The sequence below is a fragment of the Rhinoderma darwinii genome, chromosome 4 (genome assembly GCF_050947455.1).
Source record: "Rhinoderma darwinii isolate aRhiDar2 chromosome 4, aRhiDar2.hap1, whole genome shotgun sequence".
NCBI lineage: Eukaryota > Metazoa > Chordata > Amphibia > Anura > Rhinodermatidae > Rhinoderma > Rhinoderma darwinii.
Window position 1 is genome coordinate 353,794,264 of NC_134690.1, and position 25,447 is coordinate 353,819,710.

The window sequence follows — 25,447 nt, forward strand, 5'->3', positions numbered from 1 at the left end:
CAAACATGTATTTTATTGGATTTACCAGTGCTCTTATGTGACTTTCATTAAATATCTTAAAACTTTAAACTAAGTTAATTGTTAATTTTGATATTACATTGAATGTGAGTTGCTTCTTGTATAGAGAGTCTGATTTAAAGTTTTAGTAAATAATTGTATTCCCCATTAAATAAAATTTCTGGGCATCTTTTCTTAGAATTCTAGGTTGTGCTGTCCTAGAAATTTATAAATAAATGGACAACTGGGTGTTACAATTTGGGTGTGTGTCCCTACACAGACTGACAAAGTCCAATCAGTGCTGAAAGAGTGGAACTGTACAGGGACACACAATTTCACAAGGGGAATGGTAACACCCAGTTGTCAATTTATTTATACATTTCTAGGAGGAATAAAATAGAAATGGCACAACGCAGAGTTCTAAGAAAATATGTTGCAGAATTGTTATTTCATGGGGAATATAAGTATTTACTAAAATAGACATGTCAGGAGAAGTGATAAGTCCTCTTTAACCTGGCTAAAGATGTAAAGATTTGGCCACGTAGCATTCAGTATTCCTAAATTTTCTTTTATATCCGAACTCTCATTGGGAAAGGGACATACACGACAAGATATTGTAAATACGTTTGTATCATGCAAATATATTGAGCATTTGAATTGCGCCATGTGTTTTACATGGATAACCGTAAAGATAAGACTATGGCTGTAACTTTTACCACTAATGACTTCGAAAAAAGTTATAGCATGAACAACTAGTTTCCGACCAGTCTTAGAACCATATACAAAACGCTTATCATTAATGATGATAAAATACAGATTTACAGAAGAGGAAATCAATATGAGAAAATGTAGTTTGCAACCTACTTACTACCGTGTAACATCTGTCTGCTGCAGTTATGTAATGCAGTGGTAAAAAGCAGCCAAACCTCTGTGCGTGAATACGACCTAAAAATATGGTAAGTGATACTATAACAAGACACCAGTCGTGCATACCTGTTCACCAACGTCCATCTCCTTGACTAACCGCCACCAGTCTTTCCATAGTTGCGCAAGTTCTGGCAGATTCAAACTCCTTTATGATCGAGTCTTTTTTGGCCTTCAGGACTGCAGAAGTTTTCTCATTTTTGTGTCGTCTCATTCCGAGAGCCATTGCTTTTTGTTTTTTCTGTCGCAACAAATGTGCCATGGGTGAAGATAAACTTAAGGTGGCCATACACATTAGATGGATGTCAGCCGTACTCGCCAACCAACCATTTATTGTGTATGGGGCCTACTGATTCTCCCCCAAGAAGGAGGCAGAGGAGTCTGGAGGTGGGACAGAGGTGTCTAAGGGCGACTGTAATGATGGGGGTAGGGAAACAGACAGGTGAGCCCTAATCTACCCGCCACTCAGTCCCTGCCTACTTGCAACGACCCGCCCTAGGCGACGGGGTACAACTGGGCGACGGTCCGTACGCTCAATAAGTGCACGACAGACAAACAGACAAGGGTACACAGAAGCTAAGGGAAATGGGGCAGTTGCCCATGGCAACACCGTGAGCAACAAGAGTGGTGAACGAGCCAAGTCAAACCAGGAGTGTACGAGGTACCAAACGCAGAGCAGGAGAGTAGTGAACAAGCCGAGTCAAACCAGGAGTGTACGAGGTACCAAACGCAGAGCAGGAGAGTAGTCAGTAAGCCAGGGTCAATATGAAGCATGGTCAAATAGTTCAGAAGCTGCAGCAGGGCCAGGAAACCAAACGAGAAGAATCACAAGCAAGGCGGAACAGGAAAGGCAGGTATAAATAGACAGAGGGCGGGAGCTAGCTCCGTCTGGCCAGGCTGTGATAGGCTCTCCCACTCCTAAGCCTGCCATCCTGAGTGGTGGAAGATGGAGTCAGTCTCACAGACATAGAAGCAGGTGCAGACTGATTACCTATGGGTGTTGACACAGAAGCTGTGCCTGGCAGATCCTTTACAGTACCCCCCCTTTTATGAGGGGCCACCGGACCCTTTCTAGGTGGACCTGGTTTATTGGGGAAACGAAGGTGGAACCTCCTGACCAATACCCCAGCGTGAACATCCCGGGCGGGTACCCAAGTCCTCTCCTCAGGCCCGTATCCTCTTCAATGGACCAGGTACTGGAGGGAGCCTTGGACCATCTTGCTGTCCACAATCTTGGCCACCTCGAATTCCACCCCCTCAAGGGTGAGAACGGGGACAGGAGGTTTCCTCGAGGGAGCCAAGGACGGGGAGCAGCGTTTAAGGAGGGAGGCATGAAACACGTCGTGTACTCGAAAAGATGGGGGCAACTCCAGTCGGAAGGAGACAGGATTGAGGACTTCAATGACCTTGTACGGCCCTATAAACCGGGGAGCAAACTTCTTGGACGGGACTTTAAGGCGCAAGTTCTTTGACGATAGCCACACCAGATCCCCGACCATAAACAAGGGGTTAGCAGAACGTCTTCTATCTGCCTGAGTTTTTTGTATGCTCTGGGACGCCTCTAGGTTCTTCTGAACCTGGGCCCAGACTGTGCACAGTTCTCGGTGAACGACCTCTACCTCGGGATTGTTGGAACTACCAGGTGAAACGGAGGAGAACCGTGGATTAAACCCAAAATTACAGAAAAAGGGGGAGACCCCTGACGAGTTACTGACCCGGTTATTAAGAGAAAATTCGGCGAGGGGAATGAATGAGACCCAATCATATTGACAGTCAGAGATAAAACTCCTTAAATATTGTTCTAGAGACTGATTAGTCCTCTCAGTTTGGCCATTAGTTTCAGGATGGAAGGCAGAGGAGAAGGACAGATCAATCTCCAACTTTTTACAGAAGGATCTCCAAAACAATGAAACAAATTGTACCCCTCTGTCAGAAACAATATTGACAAGGACCCCATGGAGACGCAGGATGTGTTTGACAAACAAGGTAGCTAACGTCTTAGCTTTGGGTAGTTTCTTGAGGGGCACAAAGTGGCACATCTTACTGAAGCGGTCTACTACAACCCACACCACCGACTTGCCTTGAGATGGAGGCAAATCGGTGATAAAATCCATGGAGATATGGGTCCAAGGTCTCTGGGGAATGGGCAAAGAACGTAGTAAGCCCGCTGGTCGGGACCTGGGAGTCTTGGACCTAGCACAAACCTCACAAGCGGTGACGTAGGCCTTAACGTCTTTAGGCAACCCAGGCCACCAATAGTTTCTGGCAATGAGGTGCTTGGTACCCAGGATGCCTGGATGACCAGATAGTGCGGAGTCATGATTTTCCCTAAGTACCCTTAGCCGGAATTGCAGGGGAACAAACAGCTTGTTCTCAGGAAGGTTCCCGGGAGCTGAACCTTGATCAGCAGCAATTTCAGAGACTAAATCAGAATCACTAGAGGAAATGATTATACCTGGAGGCAAAATACAAGCAGGATCTTCCTCCGAAGGAGGGCTGGCCATGAAGCTATGCGACAGTGCATCAGCCTTAATATTTTTAGACCCAGCCCTATAGGTAACCAAAAAGTTGAATCTGGTAAAAAATAACGCCCATCGAGCTTGTCTCGGGTTTAGCCTCCGGGCAGATTCGAGGAAAACCAGATTCTTGTGGTCGGTAAGGACCGTTACCTGGTGCCTAGCCCCCTCCAGGAAGTGGCGCAACTCTTCAAATGCCCATTTAATGGCTAAGAGTTTGCGGTTGCCAATATCATAGTTACTCTCAGTGGGCGAAAACTTCCTGGAGAAGTAGGCACAGGGACGGAGATGGGTGAGGGACCTGGTACCCTGGGACAAGACAGCCCCCACTCCCACCTCGGATGCGTCAACTTCCACGATAAATGGCTCCATTTGGTTGGGTGAACCAGCACCGGGGCCGAGATAAAGCATTTCTTAAGGACCTCAAAAGCCTGGACAGCCTCAGGAGGCCAGTGGAGGAGATCAGCACCTTTGCGAGTGAGGTCCGTAAGAGGCTTAGCGATGACCGAGAAGTTAGCAATAAATCTCCTGTAATAATTAGCGAACCCCAAGAAGCACTGTAACGCCTTCAGGGAGGCAGGTTGGACCCACTTCGCCACAGCCTGGACCTTGGCAGGGTCCATGCGGAATTCATGAGGAGTGAGGATTTGACCCAAAAATGGTATCTCCTGCACCCCAAACACACATTTTTCGGTCTTCGCAAACAGTTTGTTTTCCCGGAGGACCTGGAGCACCTTCCTGACATGCTCAATGTGGGAGGACCAGTCCTTGGAAAACACAAGTATGTCATCAAGGTACACTACAAGAAATACCCCCAGGTAATCTCTTAAAATCTAATTTATGAAATTCTGGAAGACCGCAGGAGCATTACACAACCTAAAGGGCATGACGAGGTATTCGAAATGACCTTCGGGCGTGTTAAATGCAGTCGTCCACTCATCCCCCTCTTTGATGCGGATAAGGTTATACGCCCCCCGTAGATCAAACTTAGAGAACCATTGGGCCCCCTGAACCTGATTAAAGAGATCAGGAATCAAAGGAAGGGGATACTGGTTCCTTACAGTGACCTTATTCAAGTTACGGTAGTCAATGCATGGCCTAAGACCACCATCCTTCTTCCCTGCGAAGAAGAAGCCAGCACCTACCGGAGAAGTAGAGGGGCGAATGTAACCCTTGGCCAGGCATTCCTGGATATACTCTCTCATGGCTTCACATTCGGGACAAGAGAGATTAAATATCCTACCCTTAGGGAGGGTAACACTTCGGAGGCCTCCTTAGAGAAAACATCAGCGAAGTCCTGAACAAACTCAGGTAGCGTGTTCACCTCCTCAGGGGGAGAAATAGAATTAACAGAAAAACATGACGTCAAGCATTCATTACCCCATTTGGTAAGCTCCCCAGTATTCCAGTCAAACGTGGGATTATGCAACTGCAACCAGGGAAGGCCTAAAACCAAATCGGACGATAATGTCTGCATCAACAGTACAGAGCACTGCTCCAAATGCATGGAGCCAACAAGGAGTTCAAAAACAGGGGTATGCTGTGTAAAATAACCATTAGCAAGAGGAGTGGAGTCGATACCCACTACCGGGACAGGTTTAGGCAAATCAATCAAAGGCATAGCTAAAGACATAGCAAATTCCACAGACATGATATTAGCAGAAGACCCTGAATCCACGAAGGCACTGCCGGTAGCAGACCTACCACCAAAAGAGACCTGAAAGGGAAGCAAGATTTTATTACGTTTCATATTTACGGGAAATACCTGTGCGCCCAAGTGACCTCCCCGATGATCACTTAGGCGCGGAAGTTTTCTGGCTGCTTATTCTTACGCCTAGGACAGGTGTTCACTTGATGCTTGTCATCCCCACAATAGAAGCAGAGACCATTCTTCCTGCGGAACTCTCTACGTTGTCGGGGGGACACGGAGGCCCCGACTTGCATAGGTACCTCCGAGTCTTCCGTGGAAGAGCGAAGCAACGGAACCTCGGGAGAAAAATGTGGTCAACAAATTTAATATTTATTTGTGAAAAACACCTAAATTTATTGAAAATGTGCAAAGAATAGTATTTTTCTAACTTTAAATGTACTGTATCTGCTTGTAAAACAGATAGTAATACCACACAAAATGGTTACTAGTTAACATTTGACATATGTCTACTTTATGTTTGCATCGTTTTCTGAACGTCCTATTCTACATTTTCTAGGACGTTGCAAAGCTTAGAACTTTAGCAGCAATTTCTCACATTTTCAAGAAAATGTCAAAAGGCCATTTTTTCAGAGACCTGTTCAGTTATGAAGTGGCTTTGAGGGACTTATATATTAGAAAATCCCTATAAATCATCCCATTTTAAAAACTGCACCCCTCAAAGTGTTCAAAACAGCATTCACAAAGATTCTTAACCCTTTAGGCGTTTCACTGGAATTAAAGCAAAGTAGAGGTGACATTTTCACATTTCATTTTTTTGGGCGAAATTCATCTCTACTAAGTTTTTTTTCCTGTAACACAGAGAAGGTTTTACCAGAGAAACGCAACTCAATATTTATTGCGTATGTGTATCTGGTCTCAGACTCACACAGCTTGTAGACCTTGATCCCATACCTTATTGGGCAAATATTGGCGAAACTTCAGCCTGCCCTTAAAGTGCACCAGGGATTCGTCCAGTGAAATTTCTTTGTCTGGGGTGTAGATGTTTGAAAAATTTTGGGAGAAAATATTGAGGAGGGGCCTAATTTTAAAAAGTCTGTTGGAATTGGGGTAATTCTGGGGGACTACGACATTGGGAGTTGTCAAAGTGCAAAAATTTATGGAGGGCCTCAAAGCCGGGTACTGGTCATAGTATTGTGGTACAACGGACAATAATATAAAATGTCCGCCCAGTAGGATCTCAGTTTGGGCTTTTTAGTGAGACCCATGTTGAGTACTAACCCCCAATATTTTTTCATTTCTGCACAATTCGTTGGTTGCCCACGATTGCGCTGGGTATAAAAGCAGTTGGGGTGTTCGGAAGTGAATTGCTGGGAATTGTTGGTTTGGTAAAAGCTGATTACAGGCAACCCTTCCATCTGCACATGAATTCTTGCCGCAGCAGTAAAGTCTGGGATTTGGGGGGTGTACTTGGTTGGGGTTGACCAATCACTTCTGGCAGCACCAGGGTTAGGCAGAACCTGGGCACTAACCCTCCTGCGACTACAAGAAGTTTCCTCACTGTCACTGGAGGAGGATGAGAGAATGAACTCTGGTTCCTCACTGCTCGCTGAGTTCGTATCTGACGCGATCATGGCATACCCCTCTTCAGCGGTGTAACGTCTCACTGCCATTTTATGTGTGTGTGTATATATATGTACTGTATTCACACACGTAGCTCAGTGATCTGTAACAAACAGTTCTATAACAAAGATTTTTTTTCACATAAAACACTAAAAACACTAACGAATGCTTGCTAATGCTAGACACTATTTTTTTTTTCATGTAAAACACTAAACACTAAAATTGACAAACACAATATTTTGTTGTTATTTTATGTCTTTTTTTTATAACAGTAACACTCACTACACTTACTAACTGACACTTACTGATGCTGACTAACACTAACTGAGGCCCCATGCACACGAACGTATTTTTTTCTTGCGTAAATACTGGCGTAAACACGGGTCCATTGTCACATGTATTCGACCCGTATTCCACCAGTATTTACGGACCCGTGCCCGTAAATACGGGTCCAGTCCGGTGTCACCAGTATTCCACCCGTATTTGCGGACCCGTTTTCTCTGCACTAATCGGCAGCCCCTCCTCTCTATCAGGATAGAGAGAAGGGGCAGCCCTTTCAGGCAGAGTTTCCGCAGCATTTGAAAGTAAAAAAAAAGTTCATAAGTACCCCTGCCATTGTCTTGGTGACGCGTCCCTCTTTTGACATCCAGTCCGACCTCACTGGATGACGCGGCAGTCCATGTGAGTGCTGCAGCCTGTGATTGGCCTGTGATTGGCTGCAGCGGTCCCATGGGATGAAACGTCATCCCGGGAGGCCAGACTGGAGGAAGAAGAAGAAAGAGTGCTGGGTAAGTGTAAAGGGAAGTGTCCTTATTTATATACACTACCGTTCAAAAGTTTGGGGTCACCCAGACAATTTTGTGTTTTCCATGAAAACTCACACTTATATTTATCAAATGAGTTGCAAAATGACTAGAAAATATAGTCAAGACATTGACAAGGTTAGAAATAATGATTTTTATTTGAAATAATAATTTTCTCCTTCAAACTTTGCTTTCGTCAAAGAATGCTCCATTTGCAGCAATTACAGCATTGCAGACCTTTGGCATTCTAGCTGTTAATTTGCTGAGGTAATCAGGAGAAATTTCACCCCATGCTTCCAGAAGGCCCTCCCACAAGTTGGATTGGCTTGATGGGCACTCCTTGCGTACCATACGGTCAAGCTGCTCCCACAACAGCTCTATGGGGTTGAGATCTGGTGACTGCGCTGGCCACTCCATTACAGATAGAATACCAGCTGCCTGCTTCTTCCCTAAATAGTTTTTGCATAGTTTGGAGGTGTGCTTTAAGCACAGCATTGTTTTTCTTGTGAAATTCTCGATAAGTTTGATGTGTCACATGACCCTCTTCCCATTAAAAAAAACGAAAGTTGGATACAAAATGGCCGACTTCAAAATGGCCGCCATGGTCAACACTCAGCTTGAAAAGTTTCCCCCCTCCCATATACTAATGTGCCACAAACAGGAAGTTAATATCATCAACCATTCTCATTTTATTTAGGTGTATCCATATAAATGGCCCACCCTGTATATATATATATATATATATGTATGTATATGTGTGTGTATGTATATGTATATGTATATATATACATATACATATACATATACATATACATATATATATAGATATAGTATGTGTATGTATAATACATATAATGTCTCATGAGCCAGAGCTGTAGAAACACAGCCCTGGTCATAAATACGGTGGTAAACAAAGCAGGACAATTAGCATTGCCCTGCTTTGTTTGAAAACCATGGAGACAGGAGATAGTTTTATGTCCTGTCTCCATTTCAAATCTCCCGCACGCACGGACGGTCTCGCGCGCGCGGGATTACGCGCGGGCACTCATGAGTTGGCTGGTGATACATTACCAACATGCCGACCCATCCTAGCCGGGGGCGAGCGCCACTTGTCCCCCGCTGCGAGCGTAACGGCAGGGTTAAATAGCCCTGCTTTGGTACGCTCAGGAGCTGAAGACCACTGCACCAACGAGGAGCAGCTGGGACCTGCCTGCCTCTCACACCACCACGGACCAGCTCACCTCTCCTGTCTTGCCTCTCCTCCAACGATGGCTCCTGCTACTCGCCTGCTTCTGCTCCACCAACGACACGCTAAGTATCAAGTGTAGCAACAGCTACACTTAACCCTCTCTCTCCCTGTCTCCTCCTGCTGTCCCTGGAGTTAACCCTTGCTCTCCCTGAGTACAGTCCTTAAGTTAACTCTTGCTTCCCTGAGTAACCCTTGGTGCCCCTGAGTCCCTGTTAACACTTGGTGCCCCTGAGTCTCTGTAAACCCTAGCTGCCCTGAGTTAACCCTTGCTGTCCCAGAGTCCCTTGCAGTCCCTGAAGTTAACCCTTGCAGTCCCTGAAGTTAATCCTTGCAGTCCCTGAAGTTAACCCTTGCAGTCCCTCTGAGCCCTTGCAGCCCCTGTTTACCCTTGCTGCCCTAAGTACCCTGCAGTGACCCTTGACCTGCACATCCCCAGGTACACAGAAACCCATTCTCCTTTTTTCTCCTTATCCCGTATTAACCCTTAGTGTATAGAGAAAGTTATATTAATAGGGAGTGAGACAGAGATAGTGAGCGTGTGAGAATTACAAGTAACTTATGTGTATTGTAACGTAACTGTATTCATATGTATGTTTAAGTAAGTGGGTGGTGGTATAATTAGGACTGTGATACCGTGTTTATACTGTACTGTGATTAGTTACTGTATTTTATATATGAGAGTGATTCTGTATGTTAATAAATATTACCTTTATTTACTATACGGTCTTATTCCCATGAGTAGCAGCAAAAGCAATTAGATCGACGTTAGTATAAGGAAAAGTTAGGGGAACTAAGCATAACCCTAGTGACCCTGATTATAAAGGCAGTAATAGTGGGTGCCACTAACCAGTGAATCCCGCTATTACCCCACCCCTTTTAACAGTAAGTTAACTTTTAATACTATTAACTCCAGCGGTAGTCACTGTCCTGGGTGCTGAAAGAGTTACTGCCAATCAGTTAACTCTTTCAGCACCCTGGACAGTGACTATCCCCTGACATCGCCTAGCAATGCTCCCATAATTATGGGTGCACACACGTAGCCACCTGTAATTACGGGAGCCCCATAGACTTCTAATAGGACATGTTCTATATTTTTCAACGGCACGGGCACCTTCCCGTAAGCATACGGGAAGGTACCCGTGCCCAATCGAAGTCTATGGTCCTGTAATTTTGGGCCGTAATTACGGCTCGTAATTACGGGCGTTTTTACGTTCGTGTGCATGAGACCTGACACTTATTAACGCTGAGTAACTGATAAGTGACGCAACTGATAGTGATGTATTGACACTGACTAAGGTTTCGTTCACATCTGCATCGGGGTTCCGTTTATGGGATCCGTTGGACCTTTCTGTCAGGGGAACCCATGAACGAAATCCAAACTGAAACAAACGGAAACCATAGGTTTCTGTTTGCATCCCCATTGATTTCAATGGTGACGGATCTGGTGCAAATGGTTTCCGTTTGTCACCATTGTGTAAGGGTCCCGTTGTATTAACGGAATCAATAGTGCAGTCAACTACGGTATTGATTCTGTCAAAACAATGGAAGATGAACAATGCTTCCCCTTATATTCTGAGAAGCGAAGCTAACCGATTGAGCAGCAGGCATTTCTGTTTACTGCTCTCAAATGTAAGCACAGTCCTCACCCTCCGCTCCCTGAAAAGACACCGGATATAACAGTAAGTAGACCAAAGGCAGGGGATTAGGTTGTATAAAAAAAAGTGTAATCTTATTAATAGCAGTGGGCATCGCCCCCCGGCCGCCCTAGGCACTGGCCCTTCAGTACTAGTGCTAAATAAGACCCTGGTAAGAGCCATGAGTATTGCAGAAGATCCGAAGTAACTGGCTGGTGACGGGAAAGAGCCTTGTGGCGTGGATTTTTGAGTTGGATGAAAGTGGAGGAGCCTCCTCGTGAGAGACAGCATGTGATTGGCTGGCGGACAGGCAGAAGCCTTCCTGCAAGCATATTGTAGATAGCCTAAGCAAGAAGTCAAGTGAGAGCCTGTGATTTGAAAAGGACATACTCCTGTGACAGAGAGGAGTGCCATTGTCCTGCACTGTAACTGGTGAGCCAGCATATCTGTACTAAGTTGTACCATGTTAAAAATACTGTGCCTCTTGTGTATCTTGAGAAGTGTTGTGTTGCTGTCTGTTCATGGCAGTGTGTGAGTACTGGGATGTCATTAGGCGAGGACCCAGTAAAATGCAAAGATCGGCAGCCTAAATAGAATTGTAGATCTAAGCTGAGATCTAAGCTGAGTCTGGTATTGCAGGGAGCCATCCTGTATGCAGTTAACTGCTCAGCAGCTGTTCCTCCCCTGCCTCTGTGTGATCAGCATATGTAACAGGAAGCAGAGGCAGGGGAGGAATCATATCACCCTACAGTAGGTCAGTATGTCTTGCAGCTACCATCCTCCAGCATTGCTCCTGCCCAGCTGAGTCTGAATGTAGCTGCCTTTGACACCCACTCCCCTAAGTTGTCCGTTTGACCACCCATAAGACACTCCTGCCTACTCTCACTGTCACCAGCAGCCTGCTGTAACTTTGGCGCTCACCAAAGCTTTGCCCCTTCCTCAACGATCTTGCAACCAGATATAGTCTAAACACGAAGTAGTGCACAAGAACTGCGATTCCTCATAGGCAAGTCTATTCGTGGGCACTGGGATACTCCACCGATTTCTCATATTTTTTTTTTCCTTAGGGAAAGTTTTAAAAAGCGTGTGAAAATTATATATGATCGAGTGACTGGGTGAGGTAGGCTGAAAATCGTCTGACTCCCAGTAAAACTAGGTGAGTTGAGATGTACGCCTTCATGTGCTCTGCTCTCCCTACTCCTCCTTCATGTGCTCTGCTCTCCCTACTCCTCCATCTTGTGCTCTGCTCTCCCTACTTCTCCTTCATGTGCTCGGCTCCTCCTTTATATGCTTTGATCCCCATTCATGTGCACTGCTCTCCATTCTCCTCCTTCATGTGCTCTGCCTACTCCTCCTTCATGTGCTCTCCCTTCTAGTCCTTTATGTGCTCTGCTCTTCCTTCTCCTCTTTCATATTGCTCGGCTCCTCCTTCATATGCTCTGCTCCCCATTCATGTGCTCTTCTATCCTTTCTCCTCCTTCATATGCTCGGCCCCTCATCCTATATATAGTCTACTCCCACTTTTTTGTAAATTTTTCCATTAGGGCAACGCATTTGCTGTTTTTGAGAACTTTTTCCAATGTGGTAATCGTGTGGTTTCCTGCATCAACACTATTTAACCTAACAGTAAAAGTTGGAGCTATGATACAGTGTCCATAGAAATGTATGGGTCTTACCAGACCTCCAATTCCACATGAATGTAACAGGGAAAAACTTGTCCAATGTTTTATTGGATGCCGTATTACAGAGGTATACTCTGCTAGAAGCATTATTTCTTGGGGAGAATAACGCTCTAATACGGTACCACATGGAGCACCATGTGGTGGCACAACAAGTGCCCACCGCTTTATTATAAAAAATGGCAGGGACTGCGTGTGCTGCCTCCTTCACTGCTCTGCCATATGCAAGAGGCCTTATTGTCTTTAAAAGTACACAATGAAATCTCTCTAAAAGACCATCCAATACCTAGACCAAATTTTCTGTGTATATTGACCTCTTCTTTAAGAGGACCACTCCCCTAAAAGTCCTTTTTTTATTGCAATTTTGGTTGGTCATCTCTAAGACGTTTTTACTGTATGCATACTTGATAGATAAATATTTTCACAAGCAATAAAATATATTTCAAGGAAACGTGTTCATATGTTATTTATCACATTCACTTGTATGAGTAATACAAAAATTAAAAGGTTTTGCATTGTCGTTATACTTACATCATTTCAAGGAAGTATGAAAGAAGTTACTACTGTATCTAGACAGGGATATAGAAAACACAGTAAGGTTCATGGTTAACAGCAAAGATGAAGCAGCTCGGCTAGCCCTTCTTTTTCTTTGCACATTATGCATCTGTTAGCATAACACATATTCAATGTTAATCATAATGACAATGCAACGGCTTTAAAAGAACTTAATGGAATTTTAAATTTGAAGTAAAGTCAAGAAAAGGGTTACTTTGCTTTACAAATATAGCGCATAATTTCATTTTAACTGTTGTTATTTTTATTACGGTGGCTCAGTGGTTAGCACTATTGCCTTGCAGCGCTGGGGTCCTGGGTTCAAATCCAACCAAGGACAACATCTGCATGGAGTTTGTATGTTCTCCCCGTGTTTGCGTGGGTTTCCTCCGGGTACTCCGGTTTCCTCCCTGAAATAATAATAATTCCTCCCTGAAATAATGATAATTATGGTGAAGACAATGGCCCTGCAGCAATACTCTCCTTATTTCATGGAGGCAAAAGGGATAATTCTTCAAGAAACACGGAATGGGATTTAGCCTATCTATCTATCTATCTATCTATCTATCTATCTATCTATCTATCTATCTATCTATCTATCTATCTATCTATCTATCTATCTATCTATCTATCTATCTATCTATCTATCTATCTATCTATCTATCTATCTATCTCTATCATGTGATGTTGTTTACTGTATGTCTACTATGTTAGTATTTTGATACATAACTATTTGTAATGAACTAGTCTTTTTTCTGCTTTCCTATATAGATTTGTCTTTTTTTTTTATTTCTTGACTCAATTTCATTTAATACATCATATAGTAACTTTTGTCATTTCTACCATTGAATGCTCAAAAGGTGGCCATGCAAGAAAATATGGCCTCAATGGAAATGAGAATGATGTAGGAGAACATGATTTTTTAATAAATGTGAAATATTTGTTAATCCCAATAATACAATAAGCTTATTGAGTTTTAGACAAAGCATCAACCATATCACACGTGACATTATAAACACACCTGTCCTGTAAGAATGACACTGGTTGGGCATAGAATGGGACTAAATTACCCAGCACGATTCCTGCATGATTTCTAATTATGCATTCCCAAAGAAAATGTAATTAGAATATTACTTTGTATAACAGAAGCGGCGCATAGACAGAAAGCAATGAGCCTTCAAAAAAGAAGGGTTAAATGATTTCTTGCATTGTGGAATATTTTCCTTGAACTTGAAAAGTCAATCAAACTCCCAACATTCATCTTTGAAGGACATCAGGATTGTCATAATCATTTTAAAGAATAAATTTATTAGAATTGAAAAGGAAAATAAATGAAGATGCTTAACATATTACTATATATGTAACATATCACAATTGCATCTTTTCAATCCATCTGCTGCATCTGTTTCCTCCAGTTTTCAATGCACGTTATTGTGAAGATTCAGATATAATCACAGAGTATTAAAAGTAAATTAGCAGAACCATTTTATTTTCGACATATCATTTATATCTAAGTGAGGTTATCAGAGTCAAGTGATTTAGCAATTTCATGTTTTCATTTCAATTGTGTTTATAAATATATGCTGGATGCATTCTTTAATGAAATTTGCAGCATTCCTATATCCTAAGCAAAAGGTTCAAAAGCATCCTCAATTACACGATGTTTAATCTACAGCAAAATATCTAACATTTATCATTTATCTTTTTATGAAATATATCATTGTTGCTGTTTTCAGACAAGATGGAAACCTGACAACATCACTGTAAGATAAACTATAGAGAATGGAAATTAAATTGGTTTTTAGAAGACTTTTTGGAGACACATTGCAGGTGACAATTGTCCAATTTGGTGGCACGGACTTATCTGTGTAGATGTTTCCAAACACGAATTAACTGAGACATATTTATACATTATTTAAATGTAATAAAAATTGTGTAACTTTGTAAATATAATGCGTTACTTATGTTATATTGATTTTGAGTTACAGATTGTATTACAATCTAGAGCCACATTCACAGTTCTGATGGTTGTTATTGGACACAGTCAAGGGAACCTGTCATCTCTGTTATGCAACCCTCACTAAGAGCAGCATAAAGAAGTGACGGTCATGCAGATTTTAGTGATCTGTCAATTATGCGCTAATGTTGAGCAGTTTTGGAGATGTTAAAGTGTAGCTAAACGTTTGATAAACTTCTAACATGTCATAGTGACATGTCAGAAGTTTGGATTGGTGGGGGTCCGAGCACTGAGACCCCCACCAATCGCTAGAACGAAGCAGCTGAAGCGCTCGTGTGAGCGCTCAGCCGCTTCGTGTCTGTTTCTGGAAATAAATTTATCAGTGTACGGACTAAATAGAAAGTCAATGAGCCCGTACTCCGATACATTGGCTTTCCGGAAAAAGCCGAACAGACACGAAGCGGCTGAGCGGTCACACGAGCACTTCAGCTGCTTCGTTCTAGAGATTTGTGGGGGTGTCGGTGCTCGGACACCCACCAATCCAAACTTCTGACATGTCACTATGACATGTCACAAGTTTGTCTCAAACGTTTAGCTACACTTTAAATGGGTTTTCCAGGGACACTAAATTTTCAGGGCTAAGTCATCAGTGACTCACACCTATACCCCCCATGATGGGCTATGCTATAGGGAGGACTGTCTACAAGGCATTAAGGGGAAGTCCTCTGGGCTGCCGCCCGAGGTAATGTAATCCTTCTTCTTTGTCTTCTTGCCATCTTCTTATCTGTAAAATGGTGGCCGCCATTTTGAGCCATTCGTGGCGGTTGAATACCAAAAGTTTTTGATACGTGAAAATTAGAAAATGTAATATATTCGTAACTAATTTGATTAGTGTAGAATCAATTTGCTCATCATTATTATGCATTGCATACTGGGTACACCCAACAGGACCTGCCGTTTTGGAGATGCTCTAACCCAGTCGTCTGTCTAGCCATTACAATTTCGCCCTTGCCAAAGTTGCTAATTTCCTTATGCTTAGCCATTTTCCTTCTTTCAACACATTAACTTCAAGAACTGACTGTTCACTTGCTGCCTAATATATGCCACTCCTTGACAGATGTCATTGTATCTCAATAATGAATTCATCGCTATTATTCACTTCACGTGGTTTAGGAAAGATGGGGCAAACATCCCCCCTAGACCAATGCAACAACTTTTTTAATTGGCTGCTATCTATTGGATTTATTCCAAAGATAGCGAGCTGATTCCAAGTATACTTACATTCCTCACTCCCGGGCTCCTTTTCAGCTCCAGGAGTTATTGCTCTCGGTCCTGATTCTGTCCAGGGTCAAGAGGTGCATACAATGTCCAGACATTTTTTAATTTAGGAGGCCTGATCTGGATTCTGATTTATTTAGGGTGTCTGACCTGGGGTCTGATAAATTAAGTAGACTGGTCTGGCATACGTCCCAACTTTCAAGTATTGCAAAGAGGGACAATTGCTGCGGAACGCACATATTTTCCTTTTAAAGCCACGCCTCTAATCCCATACAATTCCCGCCCGTTCACACCTGCTTCAGCCCACACAGTATCATGATCCCATAGTGCCTCCCACACAGTATAATGCCCCATAGCTGCCCCCATACAGTATATTGCCCACACAGATGCCCCATACAGTACAATGCCCACACAGATGCCCCCATACTGTATAATGCCCCCGTAGCTGCCCCATACAATATAATGCCCCATAGCTGCCCCCATACAGTATAATGCCCCATATAGCAAAATGCTCCCATAGCTTTCCCCATACAGTATAATGCCCCATAGCTGCTCTTTTACAGTATAATGCCCCCAGAGCTGCCCCATACAGTATTATGCCCCTACAGTTTCCCCTTATAGTATACTGCCCCCATAACTACCACCATACACTATAATGCCCCCTTAGCTGCCACTATACACTATAATGCCCCCACAGCTGCCCCATACAGTATAATGCCTCCTTAGCTGCCCGTAGTGCCAGTGACAAAATATAAAGTGCCAGTGCCCACATAGTGCCACAGTGCCCATGTAGATAGCGATACCCCCCTTGTAGCCATTGGGACTCCCTCTATTTGCGGAATCCCTAGCCAGAGCATCGGAAACGCCATGGCAGGGGATTCCGCTCCAGGAGGAGAAACTGACGTCACTTTCCATATTTGGACAGTGATGTCAGGGATTCCCTCTAGGAGCGGAATCCCCGGCCATAGAATCGGCAATCCTCTGGCAAGGGACACTGGGCGTGCAGTGTCAAGGGCGTCTAGTAGGGGGTGACTAAAAAAAAATCTAAACAAAATGAACTGTGACCTGACTGTCCAGTAGTCAGGTCACTCACAGGGGGAAGTGGGTAGACACTAATGTACATAATTGTATCCGCGTCCTTAGGACGCGATGATAACATAATCGCGCCACCTGCGCTGTATCAGGCCTACTCAAAAGAGACAAGGCCTGCATTGCTGGAAGAGAGGATGGTATGGGAATGCCTGCAAGAAGGTATGATCGCTAGTGACCTGGTTACTAGCGATCATTCAGATACTTTTGAAAGTAGGTGAATGACTGCTAATAACTCCTAGCATAGGGACTCCTTTGTATCCGAAGGAATCCCCACACTATTAGGTTAATTTAGTGGCGTACACACCCTGAGATGCGCCAAAATTTTGGCACATCTCGGGTGATCCTGCGCCCCTTACAAGTCTCAGTAAACTAAGCATAGGTTAGTTTACATCACGTGGTGCCCGGTAACTGCAGTTCATTGGCCTGCTCTTAAAAGTAGGCCAATGAACTGAGGTAACCTGGGACCAAGTGATGTAAACTAACAGCTGTTACAGACCCAGGAAAGGTACGTATAACAATTATTTTGCTATTTTATGTGTTACTAATGTTTTTTTTCAATTTGTTTTTCTTTTTTTTTACAGGTTCGTTGTTTGGATTCGAGGACTGCTTTGGTGACCCCATTTGTTTCATTTTCAATAAAATAGTTAACGAGGGTCGTGTGTGTGGGGGTTTATTTCAATAAAATGTTTTCTTTTTTTAAACTATATTACTACTGCCTTAGTATTGGTCGCTGTCTGATTGACAGTGTCCATTACTAAGGTGGAGATTAGTGTTAGCTGGTGAAAAGGCTAATTATAAACCCCTATTATTAAATGGGGGGGGGGGGCCCACATCGCTTTTTAAAAAAAAAAAAAAAAAGCCCACAAATAAATACACTGTGATTCCAAAAGGATGGTGCAAAAGTAAAGGTCTATAGTTAAATTAAAATCAGTTGTGAATGGTCAGTAACTGAAAATAAAAGGAAAACTGGCTTAGTTGCCCATAGCAACCAATCATAGCACAGCTTTCATTTTCAAGAGCCAAATTTGAAATGCTTACACAGTGTGACATAAAATGGCGACATCAAAGCAAGAAAAAACTTTTTGCGTGTTGGAATTTGCAATAACGGGGTCTGTTGTGTCAGTACAGCAAAACTTTCAGAATAAATTTGGTAAATGTGCCCCGCAGAGTAACTGCATTTCGCGTTGTGTGAAGCAATTCTAAACCACTGGGTGTTTATGTCATGGGAAAAGTCTGGGCTGCCCGAAGACTACGGAAGAGACAGTGAACAGGATTCAGCCGTGTATGAGTTTATTCCTAGAAAGTTGTCCAGGCTGACTAGTATGGAACTACAGGTGCCATAAACCACAGTATGGCGTATCTTCCGAAAACATCTGCGTTGTAAGACATACAGATTGAATCTTATTCAGGAGCTGAAACCAGACGACAAACCGAAATGCTGTGACATTTGCATTGACTTGCAGGGCCGATTGGAAGAGGACAAATTCACTGACAGGCTAGTGTTCAGCAATGAGGCTACCTTTCATCTCAGTGGGAAGGTCAATCGCCACGTTAGAATTTGGGGCTCAGAAAAAACATGTGCCCTTATCGAGCACGTCAGAGACTCACCCAAAGTAAACGTGTTCTGTGCAATGAGCAGGCGCAAAGTCTACGGTCCCTTTTTTTTTGCCGTGGATATTGTCACTGGCGACTACTACTTGGACATGTTAAAGTGGTTTATGCCACTGTGTATGTGGTTTATGCCACAGATAGAGAAAGATCTGCCAAACAAAGTCTATCAGCAGGATGGTGCACCTCCACATTTCCATTTGGATGTTCGCCGTTACCTGAATGAAACTCTCCTGGAACGTTGGATCGGCTGCTCCGGAAACAATATTTCACCAATGTTGTGCTGGCCTCTATGATCGCCAGATCTAACACCCTGTGACTTCTTTCTGTGGGGCTACAACAAATGTATCTGCCCCCCCCAGCCACAGGATCTGAATGACCTGAGACAACGCATCACTGAAACAGTGGAGTCCCTATCCAAGGATATGCTGGCAAGCGTCTGGACAGAACTGGACTACCACCTAGACATCTACCATGTCACCAATGGAAATCACTTTGAATATTTGTAGTGTATAGATAAAACTTGGACAGATAGTGTGTCTTTTCATGCTAATAAATTTGTGTTATTTGCTCCTGGTTAAGAATATAATTTTGCACCATCCTTTTTGAATCACCCTGTAATTGAAAAAAATTATGTGGTGTCCCCATAACCAGCTAGATACAACAAAGCAGCAGCAGGCTAGCATTACCAGGATGGGAGGCTCGCAGTTTTTGGGCTTTCTCAGCTTAATAATACCATCATGTGGTTGCCCCAGTACCCGACCATCACCACACCACTGGTGGATGGGTAATAATGGGGGGTTACTGTTAGCCAGCAGCCATTACTAAGGCAGTAGTAATAAAGTTAAAAAGTAACACAGACACAGAAAAAATACTGGATTGAACTAAAAAAAACACACTCAACTCTCGTTAACCATTTTATGATTTCCGTAAATTTGGGAGTTATAGGGGGCGTCAGCACTAAAAGTGCCTAGAGCAGCACCAACTCTACATATGGCCCTGACTGTATGACGATATTATTAGTTATAATGGTATTTGTATACGTCACGATTTTGGGGTATGTGGACGCACTGGGCCGCTCCGCCGTAGCTGAGTGGCAGTTGACCAAACAACAGTCAATGGAATGTCTAAGCACAAGAGTACCTGTATGAGAGTCCAGACAGACACGAGGTATAGCAGATGCTTTGGCACAGATGATTTGTGGCAAGGATGATGCTTGGCGTGGCAGCTGATGCTTGCCGTGGCAGATGACACAGGACATCGCAGATGAAATCGGATGTTGCAGATGACACCAGATGTGACAGATGACACTGGACGTGGCAGAAGACACTGGACGTGGCATAAAACACTGGATGTGGCAGATGACACAAACACGACTCCAACACTAGACCAGCTCAGGAACGAACACAGTTACTGGATACAGGATACGGGAAGCAGGATACGGGAACACTGGGAACAGGATACAACTAAGGGACCATTTTCTTAACTAATATGGGTAGATAGCAATAACGCTCAGGCAAGAAGGAAGAGGGCAGAGTCCTTTTTATATGACACGATGTGTTGGGATTGGGTAGAGAACATAAAACAGGTCCGCGCGCTAGCTGTTTAAGGCCGGGAACGAGTGCGCAAGCCCACCTTAGGGTTCACTATAGGACAGTGTGGCAGCATGCAGAGTGCGGAGATCTACGTGGAGGCGGCTGGCAGATGAGAGAAGCCGGCGGTCCGCGACCACGGCCATTACAGTATAGTAATAGTGTACACTTGTCCCTTACTGAAAAAGCCAGTGTAGGTCTGACCTTGACCATTCAGGTGTTTCTATGTTCCTCTTTAATTTTCCTATTTGTGCCTATTTGTTAATGTTAAACACACAACACAATCCTGTATGATAAATAATACTTTTTAAAGGGGTTATTCCATCATTCGATTTTCATACCAAAAGTCCTGAAACTCTTTTAAACGCTGTTTTCAAGTAATTTGCAGTGTTTGTAGCATAAAAAAATACCTTTTAAAAAAATAAAAAATAAAAAAATTGTGTCCACCTTGGTGCTGCTGTTTATCTGAGCTGCTGGGGTAGGTCTCTGAGCAGAATCAGTCTCCTTCTCCTTCTGGCAGATGATAATATAGTCCATTTTTACTTTCCCTACTCAACAATTCTGCCATCCTACTGCAGAGGCCCCAGAACAGGAAGTGTCAGTCTATTGTGAGTGGTCAGTGTGAAAATTACAGGATTTCGAAATTATTTTAAAATATAGATAATAACATTGAAAAATAAAAAAAAACATCACAAAAATGTTTTTAAAAATATGCTTAACTTGGGTGAACAATAGGTGATTTTCTGCTAATAAATTCCCTTTAAACAGCTATAAGGGTATGTTGACACAGGGCGGGTACGCTGCATAAAATCACACAGTGTATCCGCATTGGTTGCCGCAGGGAATTACGTACGAAAAACCGCACCAAATTATGGTGCAGAATGTCCACTGTGGAAAACGGCACGTTAAAAAAAAGTTTCATACTTATCCATAGCCATGGCGACACATCCCTCTGCCGTCTTGCAGCCTGGCCTCCTGGGATGACGTTTCATCCCATGTGACTGCTGCAGCCTGTGATGGACTGCAGTGGTCAGATGGGATAAAATGTCATCCCAGGAGGCAGGCCTGGACGAAGTAGCACAGAATTCCGTAAGTAAAAGATTTTTTTTCCTGAGTTTGCGATTTTTGTGGCAGAATCACAGCTTTTTCGCCACAAAAATTGCAACATATGCTATTTAATTAGGAGAACCTGCAATAAAAAAGCAGCGAATACGAAAATACAATTGACGTGCTGCGGATTAAAAAAACACACCACAGGTCAATTTATGAAAGTTTTTTCCGCTTATCATTTACGCAGCCTGTGGATGAGATTTTTTCAAATCTTATCCACTCTCCAGCTACTGTATTTTGCTGCAGATTTTCCACAACAAAATCCCTTGCGGAAAATCTGAAGTATTTACGCTACGTGTGAAACCGGCCTTATTGTGTTTCTTTACTTTCTACAGCGCCATGTGTCCCCATCAACAACTTTCTCATCCAGATTGAAAACTGCAGATGACAGATGGCAAGCTGCAGCCTTCCTATCATTCTAATCGTCAGATACATTTTAATTCTCACTTCTACAAGAAATACAGCTTTTCTGTTAAGATAATTATGGACAGATTTCCATCACATTTCTCTTCTGTCAATGCTGTGTGTTTTCTTCAAAAAAAGAAAAGACAAACATAAAAAGATATTATATTGAAGTGAGGCCGCATTTACAATACTGTTTTTTTTACATATATTTTATCTTAAAAACGTAAGCAAATTTTTGACTTATTCCATTTATATTTATGTGATGCACAAGTATCATTTTGCTCTGGGTCTTTTCTATAGGATCCAAAAAAAACAAAACAGCATGGGATCAGTCCACACTGGCGTTTACAATTTTTTTTTTCTGGATTCAATTCATTTCTATGGGAATTTAATTGATGACAAAGTGGATCGTTAAAAAAAAGCCACAAAAATTGAAAACAAAAACACTAGTGTGGACAGAGCCTACAGAGATATTTTTGGTTGATTCAAGAATGTTGACCGATCCCATTAATTTCTGTGAGACATAAGTGAAGATAAAATTAACTGATTCACTTTGTCATCTGTATGCGTTCCTTATAAATGAATAGTATCCAACTACAGATCCATCATGGTCAGTTTTTGGGTCTTGAGAATAAAACCAGATCCAAAAAACTTGTTGTAAAAATTATTGCAAACTGATATAATTTGATTAGATAGATTATATGCATCAGCCGTCCAATTCATTTAAAGTGGTTTTCTAATGCAGACAACCCCTTTTCATATGGGATATTAGGACCCCCTGTACTGCTAGCGGCGGGTCTATCTCCTGCCAGTGGTTCCCGCCGCCGTGTCCTGTACCTTCCTCGGGGGCTTCCCCTGCGACGAGGCTGCTGACATCTTCTATCTTCTCCTGCCCGCAGTCGCGGTGTTCCCAGTGTGCACGCGCTTCGGCTGTCTCGTAAAGGGCCAAAAATCACCCAATCATTCCTGCTGCTCCCCAGGACTACTTAAGGCACCTTGACCATCTCCCAGGTGCCTGAGAAATATTAGAAATACCTAGTATTATCCTGCACAGGTTCCTGTATTCACCTGATCTTGTCTGCTATTGCTACCAGTTATCAGCCTGTATCCAATTATCCGTTATCAGCCTGTAACCTGTCTGCTTTTGCTATGCGCTACCAGTATGTTTCCAGTAATCTGTTACCAGTCTGCATTCAGTAATCCGCTACCAGCCTGCTTCCAGTAATCCGCTAGAAGCCTGCTTTCAGTAATCCGCTACCAGCCAGCATCCAGTAATCCGCTACCAGCCTGCATCCTGTAATTCGCCACCAGCCTGCATCCAGTAATCCGCCACCAGCCTGCATCCAGTAATCCGCCACCAACCTGTATCCATCAATCATCTACCAGCCAGCATCCAGTGATCCAGTGCCAGCATGAATACAGTAATCCGCTACCTGTCTGTATCCAGTTTAGTGCTACCTGCCATTGTCCAGCTACCAGCTACCTGCCTGTCTTCCACTGTCTGCTATCCATCCGTTATCCATGATCAGCAGTCGAGCCTCCATCCATCAAGGTATCATCTACCTGTGCTTGTCTTGCATCTAACTGGCCAGCATCTACTCCGCCGGGACCACCTCAAGAGGTAGTAACCTGGCAGTCTCCCCGCAGTAAAGACCAGAACCCTGTATAGGGTTTAAAGGGTGAAGACCGGGGAGGCTGATTAGACAACGCCCTTAGAGGTGGCCCTAAGGTAATCCGGAGTAGCCCAGTGGGTCCACAAACCAGCTGGTTATTACAACCCACTATGAGCCAGAACAGAGAGCCGCTCTGTAGGAGCGGCTCCCATTCTGGCAGACTCGAGCTGTGCATGGATTACTTGTAGTACCACATTTCTCTTGTAGTGTATAGAATCTAAAACATGCTAGGGAAGAAATTAATCTTTAGTTATAGAAACGAAAATGTAAATTAGTGTTTGGGATAGGTTTAAAAATTGATATGGATTCAAATTTTGCTCAAATATTTGGATGTACATAAGCTCTCAATTGCTGTGAATTGTTATTGTCTCTCCTAACCCAAGAACATGTTTAGCAAAATGGCCCTTTACTTTTTGTATACTTCATTTTATACTTTATTGCATTCTGAAATAGTATACAACAAATTATTTTGTACACAAAATATTCCCGTATCTGTATATGTCCGAGTAAGAAAGAAGCTTATAAAATACTGTTGAAAAACTAAATTTGTAATTCTTTGTTAGAAGTCAACAAAAATGAGATTTTGATTGGGTATGTTTGGCTATGATTGTATATAAAATGGTCAGTCTAGTTTTTTTTTTTTGGGATAAAATAAATATTATAAATGCACATGGACATGTGAAAGAACAAAGAATGACTTCTGGACAGACTTTTTCCTAAACACACATTTTTCCTGCTGCAGGGAGGCAGCAGCATTAAGGGGTTTTTACACTGGGCGATTATCGGGCAGACGAGCATTCACATCAAACGCTTGATCATCTGCTGGTCGTATAGTTTAAAAAAAGTTAAATATTATCTTTGTTGGCAGCACATCTTGGTGTGTAAACAGGGAGACGCGCTGCCTACATGATAATAATGTATGGGAACGAGCGATCGGAGTAACGACCGCTCATCCCCATCCATAGCTCTGTTTGACAGGAGCGAACGAGCGCCGATCGACGATGTCTCGTTGATCTGCGCTCACTGCATCGGCCGATTATCGTCCGGTGTAAAAGTGCCTTTACATGTCGGCCATTCGAAAAAAGAATGGTTTTCCATGTAATGCATAGACGTACTGGGCCAGCCAGAGCGGGAATCGATTTTATAAATTGGCTCTCCGTTCTGGCAAAGTGGGCTGTCCAGAGTGAGAAATCCTCTATGATGATGTCCATAGACCTAGAGACTCGAGAGGGCATATGGACAGGGGTTCTTGTTGTGAGTCAATCCCAGTTTTTTTCAAGGGTCCAAAGACGATAAACTGATCACACGCCTAGCTGTTCGGACCCCCAGTAATAAGCTGGAATCAGTTGGGAGCCCATCAGCATGTTTCCCCGTGCAGCACCACCCCAGGAAAAGTGAAGCTTTAAAGAGTGCTATTAAAATTAATAGTTTGTTTGTGTGACAGCTGTTTGTAGCTGCTCTCTGCTTTGGCTAAGAGATGAGGGTCCTGAATGGGAGATTTCTTTTTCTTTTAATTCAGAATTTTCTATTAAGGTATTTTAGAAATTGGTATTCTATGTTTAAATAGCTTTTATTGAATTTTACAATATAAAGAAAGAAATCAGAGAAGCAATAAGAAGCAAAGATACAAAGCTACATTGTAATATATAAACTAAAATGTACTAAAATAGAAAGAAACAAGTTGAAATTGAGACATTTCTGTGGACTTCTATCATAAGCATCGATAAGTATTATATAAATAATAAAGAATAATGCCCCATGCACACGAACGTGCTTTTGCGGCCGCAATTCCCCCGAAAATCCACGGGAGAATTGCGGCCCCATTCATTTCTATGGGGCCATGCACACGACCGTAGTTTTTACGGTCTATGCATGGCCCGGGAGCCCGCACCGCAGAAAGAACGGACATGTCTTATTACGGCCGTCTTCTGCGGTCCGGGCTCATTGAAAATAATGGCCGTGGCGATTTGCGGGCGGCTTGCGGCTGACAGTACGCTGTCGGCCGACCCGAAAATTACGGCCGTGCACATGGCTACGGTCGTGTGCATGAGGCCTAAGGGTACAAGTTATGAATAATACAATACATTAGAATAATGTTTATTAGAAT